This window comes from Pseudorca crassidens, chromosome 1, assembly GCF_039906515.1.
Source record: "Pseudorca crassidens isolate mPseCra1 chromosome 1, mPseCra1.hap1, whole genome shotgun sequence".
Classification (NCBI taxonomy): domain Eukaryota; kingdom Metazoa; phylum Chordata; class Mammalia; order Artiodactyla; family Delphinidae; genus Pseudorca; species Pseudorca crassidens.
In genome coordinates, this window is record NC_090296.1 from 189685870 (window position 1) to 189698076 (window position 12207).

The following is a 12207-nucleotide window of genomic DNA, read 5'->3' on the forward strand; positions in this document are numbered from 1 at the left end:
CTTTTAACATTTCTTGCAAGGCACATCTACTGGCAGCAAATTTCCTCAATTTTTGTTTGCCTGATAAAATCTTTATTTCTCTTTAACTTTTAAAGGATAATTTCATAGGGTACAAATTCTAGGGTGGCGGGGTTTTTCTCTCAACACTTTAAATATTTCACTCCAGTCTCTTCTTACTTGCATGCTTTCTGAGGAGAAGTTGGATATAATTCTTACCTTAGTTCCTCTACAGGTAAAGAGTTTTTTCCTCTGGCTTCTTTCATCTTTGATTTTCTACAGTTTGAATATGACATGCCTAGGTGTAGTTTTGGGTTTGTTTTGGGTTTGTTTAGGAGTTTTTTTGCATTTATCCTGCTTAATGTTCTCTGAGCTTCCTAGATCTGTGATTTGATGACTAACATTAATTTGGGGAAATTCTCAGTCATTATTGTTTCAAAAATCTCTTCTATTCCTTTCTCCCCTTCTTTGGAACCAAGCAGAACCCTGCAGGGCCCTCCCTAAATACAAAGGACCCTCTATGTCCCCTGCCTCTTGTTTGTAGAAAGCTGAAGTCTCCCAGGCCTCCCAGAGTCTCAAAAGCGTAGGCTCAAGTAGTTAATGATTAGGACCTTAGAGTCACAGAATCAGTGTCTGATGAAATAATGAGATTAACAGTATTGCACATAATTATATCTTTGTGGGCGTTAGAACAGCTTGCTCTGCCCATATATGTAAGCAGGAAACTAAAATTGTCAGCAAAGAGATGCTGGAGACCCATGTCAACATCTTCCACTCAGAAAATATGGTGCCCTATGTCAGCACAAAGAAGTTACAGAAGATGGACCTAGCCCCTAATCCCATAAAAATGGAATTGATGTCTGACAAGTGGGGACTTGTAAGCAGCTCTTTTGCCCCTTTCCTGTTTGTCTATGTCTGTTCCCCGTAAACCTTAATTATAAAAATGAGATCACTAGGTAACATTTAACCTAACTCCTGACTTGTGCTCTACTGAATGTACACAATGCCTTTCCTAACCTGTCGACTCCTTTCCTGGATTAAAAGGAGTATGAATGAAATCCAGTAGTTAAAGAATAACTGACTCTCTACCCCAGCTTCCCCTTAGCAAATTTGCAGGCAGACCATGCAGGCAAGAGAGCGTCCAAAGGAAGATCAGGAGAAGTCAGCAGTCTGCACACAATGGAAAAATGATGAAGAATCTGACCTCCTACCTTAATGATTAACTGAGATTGTTTCTCCTTTTTCCCTTTAAAAATTGTCACGGCTGAGCAGAATCTTTGGAGTTGGTGTCCAGACATGAGTCCAACTTCTCCCCAGATTGCTGGCTTTTCTGAATAAAGCACCTTTCATTTCTACCAACACTTACCCCTCAATTATTGGCTTTTGAGCATTGAGCATCCGAACCTGTGTTTGGTAACATCTTCTCCTGTGTATTCACATTACTTATGTGTTAACTCCTTCTGCAGTTTTCTCACAGTCCTAGGATATTCCCTTCTGTTTTGTTTGTCTCTTTGCTTTTCAGCTTTCAAGGATTCTATGGATAGAGCTCCTAGCTCTGATATTCTTTCCTCAGCCATGTCCAGTTTACTAGTAAGCCCATCAAAGGCATTCTTTATTTCTGTTTTAATGTTTTTGATCATTAGCATTTCTTTTTGGTTGTTTCTTAGAACTTCTGTCTCTCTGCTTACATTACCCACCTGTTCTTTGTGTGTTGTCTGCCCACTAGAGTCCTTAGCATATTTATCGGAGTTGTTTTAAATTCCCAGTCTGATAATTCTAACATCCCTGCCACATCTGGTTCTGATGCTTTCTCTGTGTCTTCAAATTGTGTTACTTGCCTTTCGGTATGTTTTACAATTTTTTTCTTAAGACTCGGACATGATGTACTGGGCAAAAAGGAACTGCTATAAATAGGCCTTAGTAACGTGGAGGTGAGGTGTGGGGGGGATAGGAGACACTCTATGGTCCTGTGTTAGGTCTCAGTCTTTTAGTGAGCCTGTGTCTCCAGACCATGAACTTCACAAGAGTTTCTCAGTTTTTTTCTCCCCCCTTAGGTAGGACAGGATGGCTAGAGTGGGCTGGAGTTGGGTGTTTCCCTTCCCTGGTTAGTTAGACTGTGATAAAACCCCAGCAGGTTAGGCTCTGGTTAACTAGTTTTCCCTGCGGGCAACCCTTGTTAAGAAGAACAGAATATCCAGGCATATTTCAAAGTGGCTCTTTCCCTCTCCCCCAGCAGGAATGCTTGGGGGATTTTTCTCCTATATTTACTATGGGAATCTGGTTATATTCCTGGAGGTAAATCTCACAGTATTGACTATGACTGGGTACCCCTGATGCCTTCTAACTCTCAGACTTGTCGGCACTGAGCCTCCAGCAGTTTGTAAATTATAGTGCTGATTTCCTACCCCAGCATTGGAATCTGCTCTGGTGAGCTGAGACTCCCTGTATTTGCCTGTCTCTCTCTCCAATCTTGGGAGCAGCTGTTTGCCCTGGGGATTCAGGAAGAGTTAATTTTCCAGTCTGTTTAGCTTTTTACTTATTAGGGTGGAGTGGTGACTTCCAAGCTCCTTATACACAGAACTGGACACTTAGTTTCTTTTAAGACACTATAATATTTTATGATATGATATTGATATATTCTACCTGTGGTAAAAATGAATAAATAATATATAGATCTTAATAGTCTCATCAGTAACATTCTGAATTTCATCTCAATTTGCTTTCTGTTTACTTCATTAGAGACTAGACTTTATTCTTCTTTTTAACTGTTTGAATCCCTGTGCTATCTATTGCTGATTTTGTCTCTCCGATTTGCACATTGTAAAATACATCCTCATTGAATTATATCTTCATGGAAATTTCAGTTTTGTGACTAATAATTTTAGCTTCTATTAGTTGTTTTGTATTTCTTTATTTACATTTAAAATGTCTTAGTATCATAGAATTATAGTCTGTCAGAATCTTGGAAATTTTCTGGTACAATTTCTTAATTTTATATCCAAGACATTAAGACACATATAATTATGCTTTTTGTGCAGGTTCATGCAGCACACATTCATAATCCAAACTAGAACTGACTTGCCATTTTGCTCTGAATAAAAGCTAACATCATGCAAGACGTACAGGACTGGTGCCTGGCATCTCTGGTTTCACATAGAATACTTTCCCCTGTGCTGGGCCACTCCTGCTGTTCCCCAGACACCAGGTACATGGGCTGCTGGGGGCCTCTGCCTGGATGCTCCCTCTTCACAGAACTTTCTTCCCCCACTTATCTGCACAGGTAATGCTACATCTTCTTCAAGCCTTTGCTCATTGTCACCTTCTCTATAAGACTAACTCTCACCACCCAGGTTTAAATTTCACCTTCCCATGCACACCACATCTCCCTTACTAGGCTCGCATCTGTCTTTTTCTTTTTACCACTTTTGAACATACCATATCTGATACTGAACTCAGGTTCAGCTGCTCACCACCCAAAAGCCAATAATCACGGGGCAAGTGTCAGTAGCAAGGAAAGTGCTTTATTCAGAAATGCCAGCAATCTGGGGAGAAGTTGGACTCATGTCTGGACACCAACTCCGAAGATTCTGCTCAGCCGTGACAATTTTTAAAGGGAAAACAATCTCAGTTAATCATTAAGGCAGAAGCTCAGATTCTTCGTCATTTTTCCGTTGTGTGCAGACTGCTGACTTCCCCTGATCTTCCTTTGGATGCTCTCTTGCCCGCGTGGTCCACCTGCAAATTTGTTAAGGGGAGGCTGGGGGTAGAGGGGCAGCCATTCTTTAACCACTTAATTCTTTATTCTTATTCCTTCTAATCCAGGGAAGGAATCAACAGGTTAGGCAAGGCATTGTGTACATTCAATAGAGCAGAAATCAGGAGTTAGTTTAAATGTTGCCTGGTGATCTCATCTTTGTGATTAAGGTCTGAGGAAACAGAAATGAACAAACAGAGCCACTTACATATCTTCTCTTCTTTACAGTCTGTCTCCCTTACTTAGCATGTGTGTCCCACAAGGGCACAGGCTTTTGTCTACATCTGTTCACTTATGAAGCCCAAGGCCTAAAACAGAGCCAGGCACCTGATAATAACTTTGCTAGCATTTGTTGAATGGATGAATGACTGAATTCCAGTTGATTGATTATTTAATTTTTATGGCAACTTCATTTATTAAGCTTATACCTTATAAGAGCATTTAATTTAATAGCATCTAACAGCCATTTTAAAATGACATTAGCAAGCAGGAACGACTGAGCTGGAAAAAATAATGAAAATTAATGTGGTCAACATAAATGTAGGTTAAAGTATTCAAATTAGTTATTTACCTTAGTGAGAACAACCTGGGGGATTAGGGAACAGAAGGTCGATGTGTAAATTCAGTTCAGGAAAGTAGTTCTCAAAATGTGATCTTACCTGTCAAAACACTGCTTGTATTAACACTAAGAAGTCATTTCCTTTTTTCCCTCTGATTCTCCCCCAAGTGTACAGTGAAGTTTCCTTGAGACTACATGATGTGTAATATCACAACAGATTGAATGCACACACAGATCTGGGAATCCAGCTGTCTTCTATGGAAGAAGACATAAAAGCAAGTTACAAAAATGTAAAATATTGCTTTTCTTCGCACTCTATATTTCTTTTATTTTATCAGTATAGTTAATTTTCATTACAATATTATTTATAGTGACATGTAATGGTATCATTATTTCAAAATTAATTAATATATAGGTTTTTTTTAAAATCTTCAGCTTTAATTTCTAAAATGGTAACTATTAAGGGATATAACCCATATAGACAAAAGCTCTTTGAGGCCCCCCAAAATTTTTTTAAAAGTGTAAAAGTTTCTTAAGACCGAACTTTGAGGAACACTGATCTACAACAATACTGAGCTGCTTTTACAGAGTTTAATGACTGTATCACTGAGGTATTCTGGCCAGTTTGGAACATTGGTCAGATTAAATATGGACAGGCATGAATTTCAAGACCTTACTTCAAGAGTGAGGTAGTCAGACAGCCAATAAATCAGAAGAACACAGTGTAGTGGCTAAGAGTTTGGACTCTGAGGCCGGACTACCTGGGTTTGAATCTTACCTCTACTAACTTCCTGGTTGTGTGCATTTTTCTTATCTATAAAAAAAATCGTAGATATGTCATACAGTTGTGAAAATTAAATGATTTAATATATGAGAAGCATTTAAAACAGTGCCTAGCACATATAAACACTATATAAATTTTAATTACTGTTGTTGTTACCGTTATTAGTTTCTGCAGGCATAATTTGCACTTCCTGAAAAAAAGCAGTAACAGGAAAGAGTCTTATGGGGCAACATCATAGTAAGAAGGGCCAGTAGACAACTAATAAACACACAAATAATAACAAATATTATTGGAAGTAATGATAAGGGCTGTGAATAAGATAACAGTATTGGGATGCAGAATTACCAGGAGGCAGATGTCTCTTTTAGCTGGAATGATCAGGGAAGACTTTTGAAAAAAATTTTTTTTTTTTTTTTTTTTGCGGTACGCGGGTCTCTCACTGTTGTGGCCTCTCCCGTTGTGGAGCACGGGCTCCGGACGCGCGGGCTCAGCGGCCGTGGCTCACGGGCCCAGCCGCTCCGCGGCATGTGGGATCCTCCCGGACCGGGGCACGAACCCATGTCCCCTGCATCGGCAGGCGGACTCTCAACCACAGCACCACCAGGGAAGCCCTGCTTTTGAAAATTTAACATTTGAATAGAGACTGGAATTATGAGCAAGGAGGAAACCACATGAAGATCATTAAGAGAATAATTATACAAGGAAAGGTGAGCATCAGAGGCCCTAGAGTGGGAATGGCACTGACATGTTCAAGAGGCAGCTTTTAAGGTAATTGTTGCTAAAACAATAAATTCTGGGAAAAATGGAAGGAGATGGGGTTAGTACCATGGTACAAATTAAATATTTTCCTGCATTCTGTGGAAAACTGTTACAGGGTATTGAATGTGGAGTGACTGGAAGGGAAGTCTGTAGGGTGGAGGATGACTTTACAGGTGAAGGGGGAGGTGAACAAAGGCGAGGAGGCTGGTTAAGAGGCTGTGGCTTAGAGATGACAGTGGCTTGATCTGAAGTTGTAATAGTAGGGACGGTGAAGTGGTCATATTTTATTGTATGTTTTGAAAGTAGAACCAGTAGGATATATTGGGTTGGCCAAAAGGTTTGTTCGTTTTTTTCCATAAGATGGCTCTAGTAGTACTTAGTTGTCTTTAACTTCATTGGAAACAATTTTGTTAGATTGTATGTAACAGCCGTCATATCAGTGTGCATTTAAAAAAAGACGTATCAAAATTGGTGAATTTTTGTGTAGCCATTTTAATATTGAAGGTGGAAGAAAGAAAGCAACATTTTCGGTATATTATGCTTTATTATTTCAAGAAAGGTAAAAACGCAACTGAAACGCAAAAAAAAAAGATTTGTGCAGTGTATGGAGAAGGTGCTGTGACTCATCGAACGTGTCAAAAGTGGTTTGCGAAGTTTCATGCTGGAGATTTCTCTCTGAACGATGCACCACGGTCAGGTAGACCAGTTGAAGTTGATAGTGATCAAATCGAGACATTAACTGAGAAAAATCAACATTATACCATGCGGGAGGTAGCCGGCATACTCAACATATCCAAATCAAGCGTGGAAAATCACTTGCACCAGCTTAGTTATGTTCATCGCTTTGATGTTTGTGTTCCTCATAAGTTAAGCGAAAAAAACCTTCTTGACCGTATTTCCACATGCGATGCTCCACTTAAATGTAATGAAAACGTTCCATTTTTATTATATTTATTTTTTGAAAACATTCAATTTTTAAAACAAATTGTGACAGGCAATGAAAAGTAGATACTGTATAATAATGTGGAACGGAAGAGATCGTGGGGCAGGTGAAATGAACCACCACCAGCCACACCAAAGGCTGGTCTTTATCCAAAGAAGGTGAAATTGTGTATACAGTGGGATTGGAAGGGAGTCCTCTCTTATGAGCTCCTTCTGGAAAACCAAACAATTAATTCCAACAAGTACTGCTCCCAATTAGACCAACTGAAAGCAGCACTCGACGAGAAGCATCCAGAATTAGTCAATAGAAAACACGTAATCTTCCATCAGGATAACGCAAGACCGCATGTTTGATGACCAGGCAAAAACTCTTACAGCTTAGCTGGGAAGTTCTGATTTACCGCCGTATTCACCGGACATTGCACCTTTGGATTTCCATTTATTTAGGTCTTTACAAAATTCTCTTAATGGAAAAAATTTCAATTCCCTGGAAGACTATAAAAGGCACCTGGCACAGTTCTTTGCTCAAAAAGATAAAAAGTTTTGGGAAGATGGAATTATGAAGTTGCCTGAAAAATGGCAGAAGGTAGTGGAACAAAAGGGTGAATACATTGTTCAATAAAGTTCTTGGTGAAAATGAAAGATGTGTCTTTTATTTTTACTTAAAAACCGAAGGTACTTTTTGGCCAACCCAATAATAAAAGGATTAAATATAAGTGTAGAGGAAAGAGAGAAATCAGGAATGATTTCTAGCTTTTGGACTTAAATACTGAATGAATAATAGTATTGTTTATTGAGATGGGGAGTTTGGAAATAAAAGAAATTTTAATAGAAAATCAGTAGTTTTGTTTGGACTATGTTGATTCTGTGACATCAAAAAAGAATTTCAAGTAAGCAAGTGTACAAATGAATTTGAGATGCATGAGAGAAGCCCAGGCTACACTTCACATTGCAGAGTCTTAGATTACTTAGAAAGAAGTATAACATATAAAAGAATGGTAAGGACAGGATTCTGGGCAAGCCAGTATTTAATAGTAGAGGACAATTTTCCAGCATATGAGTTGAGAGGAGCAACCAATAAATTATAAAGAAAACGAGGAGGGTATGGTGTCTGGGACTCCAGCAGATCAAAGTGGCACTTTCCAAGGAATGTCTATAATTAATACTACCAAAAGCAACTGAGATGAGGACAAAGAATAGACCATTGGCTTTGTCAAATATTAATGATTTTGTTAAAGTTTGTTTGAGTAGAATTGTGAGGACAAAGGCCCAACTGTAGTGATTAGAAGGTGGTTAGGTGAAAACAGAAACTTCACACAATTCTTTTGCAAAATTTGGGGCTGTAAATCGGGAGATTGCAGGAGCTAGACACGAGGTCTAAGAAGACTTTCTTAAATGTGAGAGTGAGGAAAGAACAGGTGATAATGGGTAGTGAAAAGAATCGGCAAATTTGAAGTCTCAGTGAAAATGCTGGAATGGTTATAGTACAATAAATGCTTTGAAATAAAATGTGAGAGTCCAAGACTGTCTTCACATTTGAAATCAAGGTTTCAGAAGCAGTGCAGTCATTGGTCATGACCAGATCTGGATCCTTGTGAGATCCTTGGCATCATGAGAGATGAGCTGGAGAAAAAGTTCACTGAGGATACGGAGTTTAAGGACCTGAGGGGCCAGAGTTTTAGATGAGTCATATATCTGGATGTCTGAGATCACCAAGCTTCCGGGAAGGGGAAGACAGGGGCTGAGAGATGGTAGAACACACTGACGAGGAGAGGAAATGATGAAGACTGGCACCGCACACTTCAAAGGAGCTTCTGTTTCTGAAAGGCCAGAAGATCTGGAAGTAACAAATAGAAGCAGAGATCCTATCAACTCCACAAGCACATCTTGAAGCATGAGGGAAGAAAAGAAGAAAAAGCTTTTATTTTCTAGGACTTGAAGGGAAGGAGTGGCCTCAGGGGACAACTAAGTTTCCATTGGAATAATAAACAGAAGTGAATGCTTAGAGGAAGAGAATTTGCTTTTAACAGACCAAGAGAACTAAGTGGAAGATTTGGGGAGGAAGGTCTGGGAGTTTGGATAGAACACATGATTTACACAAGGAATTGGGAACATGAATCTACATGATGACAATTCATCTGAGAGTCTTGTTTTTCTGACAATGACTGAGGAGCGGAGAGATGCGAGGAATGATGGGTTTCATCCTGGAAGTCTTTGAGCTAAAATGATTGAGAACTCAGGGAACCTGGAGAGAAGTGGATCCAGAGCACATGGCAATTGAGTGTCTCGGCGGGGGTGGGGGGGCGGGCACTGTCTAACCAGCAGGAAGTCTGGAAGTCAGGGGCCTTCCCTGGACACGCAAGCTGAAAATGTCGAGGCTGCTGGTCTTGCTGCCAGACAGGTTTTCAGCACCCGAAGGATGAGAAACTCAGGGCAACTGGTCTGGAACAGAGACCATTACTGAGACATTTGGGGTTTGAGAGCTGTACAGTAATGTCAATGTCCCATCTGGGGAACTTCAGGAAGGCAGTGCTTTTCCAAATGTTTGGGTATAAAAATAAAATCTGGGATATAATTATGATCCTTGTTCTATAGACAGTGAGGCTGCTGTTAAACCACTTCAACAAATTCTACTTCAATATTCTGGACAAGTTCTCGACCAACAAATCCAAATCTTAGAATCTCAGATAGTTATGTGCTTAGATGGTTAATATCATTGCTGCTACTATGACACTATTTGTAGTTTGAAGTAAATGTCTTTTCCTCTGTTTCTCTCAGGAACGTTTTGGTGAGACGTATCCTTTCCTTTCCTTTCTCAATTTTAAGATGTCAGTGGAACAGTATTAGCTCCTCTATGTAGAGGACCTGAGACTCCCGGGAGGGAAGTGAGAGGCAGATGACACAAATTCCCAACTGGTAAAGACCAGCAGCCGTGGGCCAGGTTGAAGGGAAAGAACGAGCTCTTCTGCCACTTGAAAGGTTCTAAGAACGTGCATCTTAGTAGACACTGCAAATAGGAATCCGGGGTTTTCTGAGCAAAAGGAGTAAGTGGAGGATTCACACCCATTGTTTCTAAGTCGAGGTTTGGAGACAGGGAAGCAAGAAGCCCTGATCCAGACTGCAGACTCTGATCAGTATTCACCCCTGAATGTGTGTGGTGGTGGCAACAATGAATCAAGATTCGAGGCTGGGGACCCGGTTGGTTTTGGAGGTTCCACTGTTTTAGTAGCCTTCTCAGTTTAAGCTCTCGCCCCTGTACTTTCCTCAACTAAGAGTTTCAGTAGTCTTTCCGCCGTTACCCCAGGGGACTTGCTTGGCAAAGCTAACAAATCAGGCTGCTTTTACAAATCAACAACAAGGCCTGCTAGGTTTCTGCCTCTGCCCAGGGCTGCCAGGTTCCTAACAAGCACCAGGAGATGGAAGGAGGCAGATGGCAGGAAGCACACTTGGCCCTTGCGCTAGAGAAAGAAGGATTGCGAGGCCCCTGCTTGCTATACAACGCTTTCCTCCCTTCATTCTTTTCGAGGAAAATAAACCAAGTAGCCCTGAGGGGAATTGAAACATACCTTAACAAAACAGAGTTGGTGCATGAAGAACTATATTTAAACTGCATTTTCTGTTGGAAAGCAAGCACTGGAGAAATATCCTTTTTACTCTTGTCTGTCCTCTGCTTCCAAATGAAGGAAATAAGAAAATGTCAGGAAGAATACAGAGCTGATCTCTACAGATTGGGCTGGGTTAGAGTCCAGTGTGTTCTGTGAGCAGCTTAATCAATAGTCCCAAAGACTCCTTGACTACTCTGTGTATCTCACATTGTATCATTTTCCATCTCAAGGCCAAGTTCTAAGATGTCAGTCTATGTCTGCCTAATTGACTGTGCCCAGGAACCTCTGACACTGAGAATTACTGCTAGTCTAGTCCAATGAAAATGAAGAATTATATTGCTCACAAGGCATTAAAAAAAGAATTAAAATATACTTTAAAAACCTAAAACTAAATTTTAGGTAATATTTTCTGATGATCTTGGTAGTTTGAAGTGAATCAGTTACCAGGCATAGACCTAAGTATTATTTTACATACCAGTATTTGGGACTGCAGGCATCTGGATAGGATTTACATTTTTCACTAATATTTTTATGGACCTAGTGGATCATCTAAGAGTTTTAAACAGCGTTAAGGGCTACTATCATGCAAATATTTTAAAACTAGATTTTTTTCAAGGTCCAAGTAGCAGAAGGAAGTGAAGATTAAGGAAAAGGAAAAGGGTGTTTCAGTAGGAGTCAATTGGATAGTAAGAATGGACTGAAAAGTAAAGTGCAGAATTTGAAATGATATTCAGCATCCCTAGCTTATTCCAACACTTGCATAATGATCCAATATACTCATTGTAATAACCTATGCTTAGTATTAAAGAGATAATCATCACATACGATTGTAAAGATCTTTCAATTTGAACAACATGAGATGAGTATTCAAACCTCTTCAAATCTCATATAAATTATGAGACCTAGGGGGCTTCCCTGGTGGCGCAGTGGTTGAGAGTCTGCCTGCCGATGCAGGGGACACGGGTTCGTGCCCCGGTCTGGGAAGATCCCACATGCCACGGAGCGGCTGGGCCCGTGAGCCGTGGCCGCTGAGCCTGCGCGTCCGGAGCCTGCGCGTCCGGAGCCTGTGCTCCGCAACGGGAGAGGCCGCAACAGAGAGAGGCCCGCGTACCGCAAAAAAAAAAAAAAAAAAAAAAAAATTATGAGACCTATATAGCTCTGATTGCCTAACCTGTCTGCCCAGCAGAATCACCTGGCAAATTAAAAAAGTGTTCCTGAACCTCCTCACGACCTTCAGTTTGGGCACCTAGGAACCTCATTAATTCAGCGCTCCCCAGAAGATTCTGCTAAGCACTCACATTTGAGAAACATTCCAGCATAGAATTCCGATCTTCCTCTTGCTTCTGACTGGGAGCCTATTTGCAAGTCAGGACTGGCATTGCAGCACGTGACCTGTACAGTTACATGGACTCAATCCTAGGAGGAACTCACATGCAGTTCAATGCGGGGGGCCGGGGGGCGGGTCGCCATCTTGAAATTCTTAATAATTTTTGAACAAAAGGCAGAGCATTTCCATTTTGCATTGGGTGCACATACTATGCAGCCAGTCTTGCCCCTTGTGTTTTTCTCATCAGCAGAATCACTCTTGAAAGAAGCAACCAAAGGGTCCTAGGAAAGGATGAGTCCAGGAGACTCTGAAAGCTCTACTAACCCAGACTGTTACTAATACACCCACACTTTAATATAACAATTCTCCCACACTGGTGGGATTCAGGGCGTCTCATCTCAAGGAAGGAAGGTGGCTCCTGCCCCAGCTGAGAGTTCTGATTGTGTTTGGCTCTCTGCAGTCTCCATTGCCCTGTGTCAC

At 40.7% G+C, this 12207-nt stretch overlaps 1 pseudogene; it reads right to left on the reverse strand.

The window, feature by feature from the left end:
- LOC137221415 (cilium assembly protein DZIP1 pseudogene) overlaps nucleotides 1–12207 on the reverse strand; it is a 150396-nt pseudogene that overhangs the window by 121415 nt on the left and 16774 nt on the right.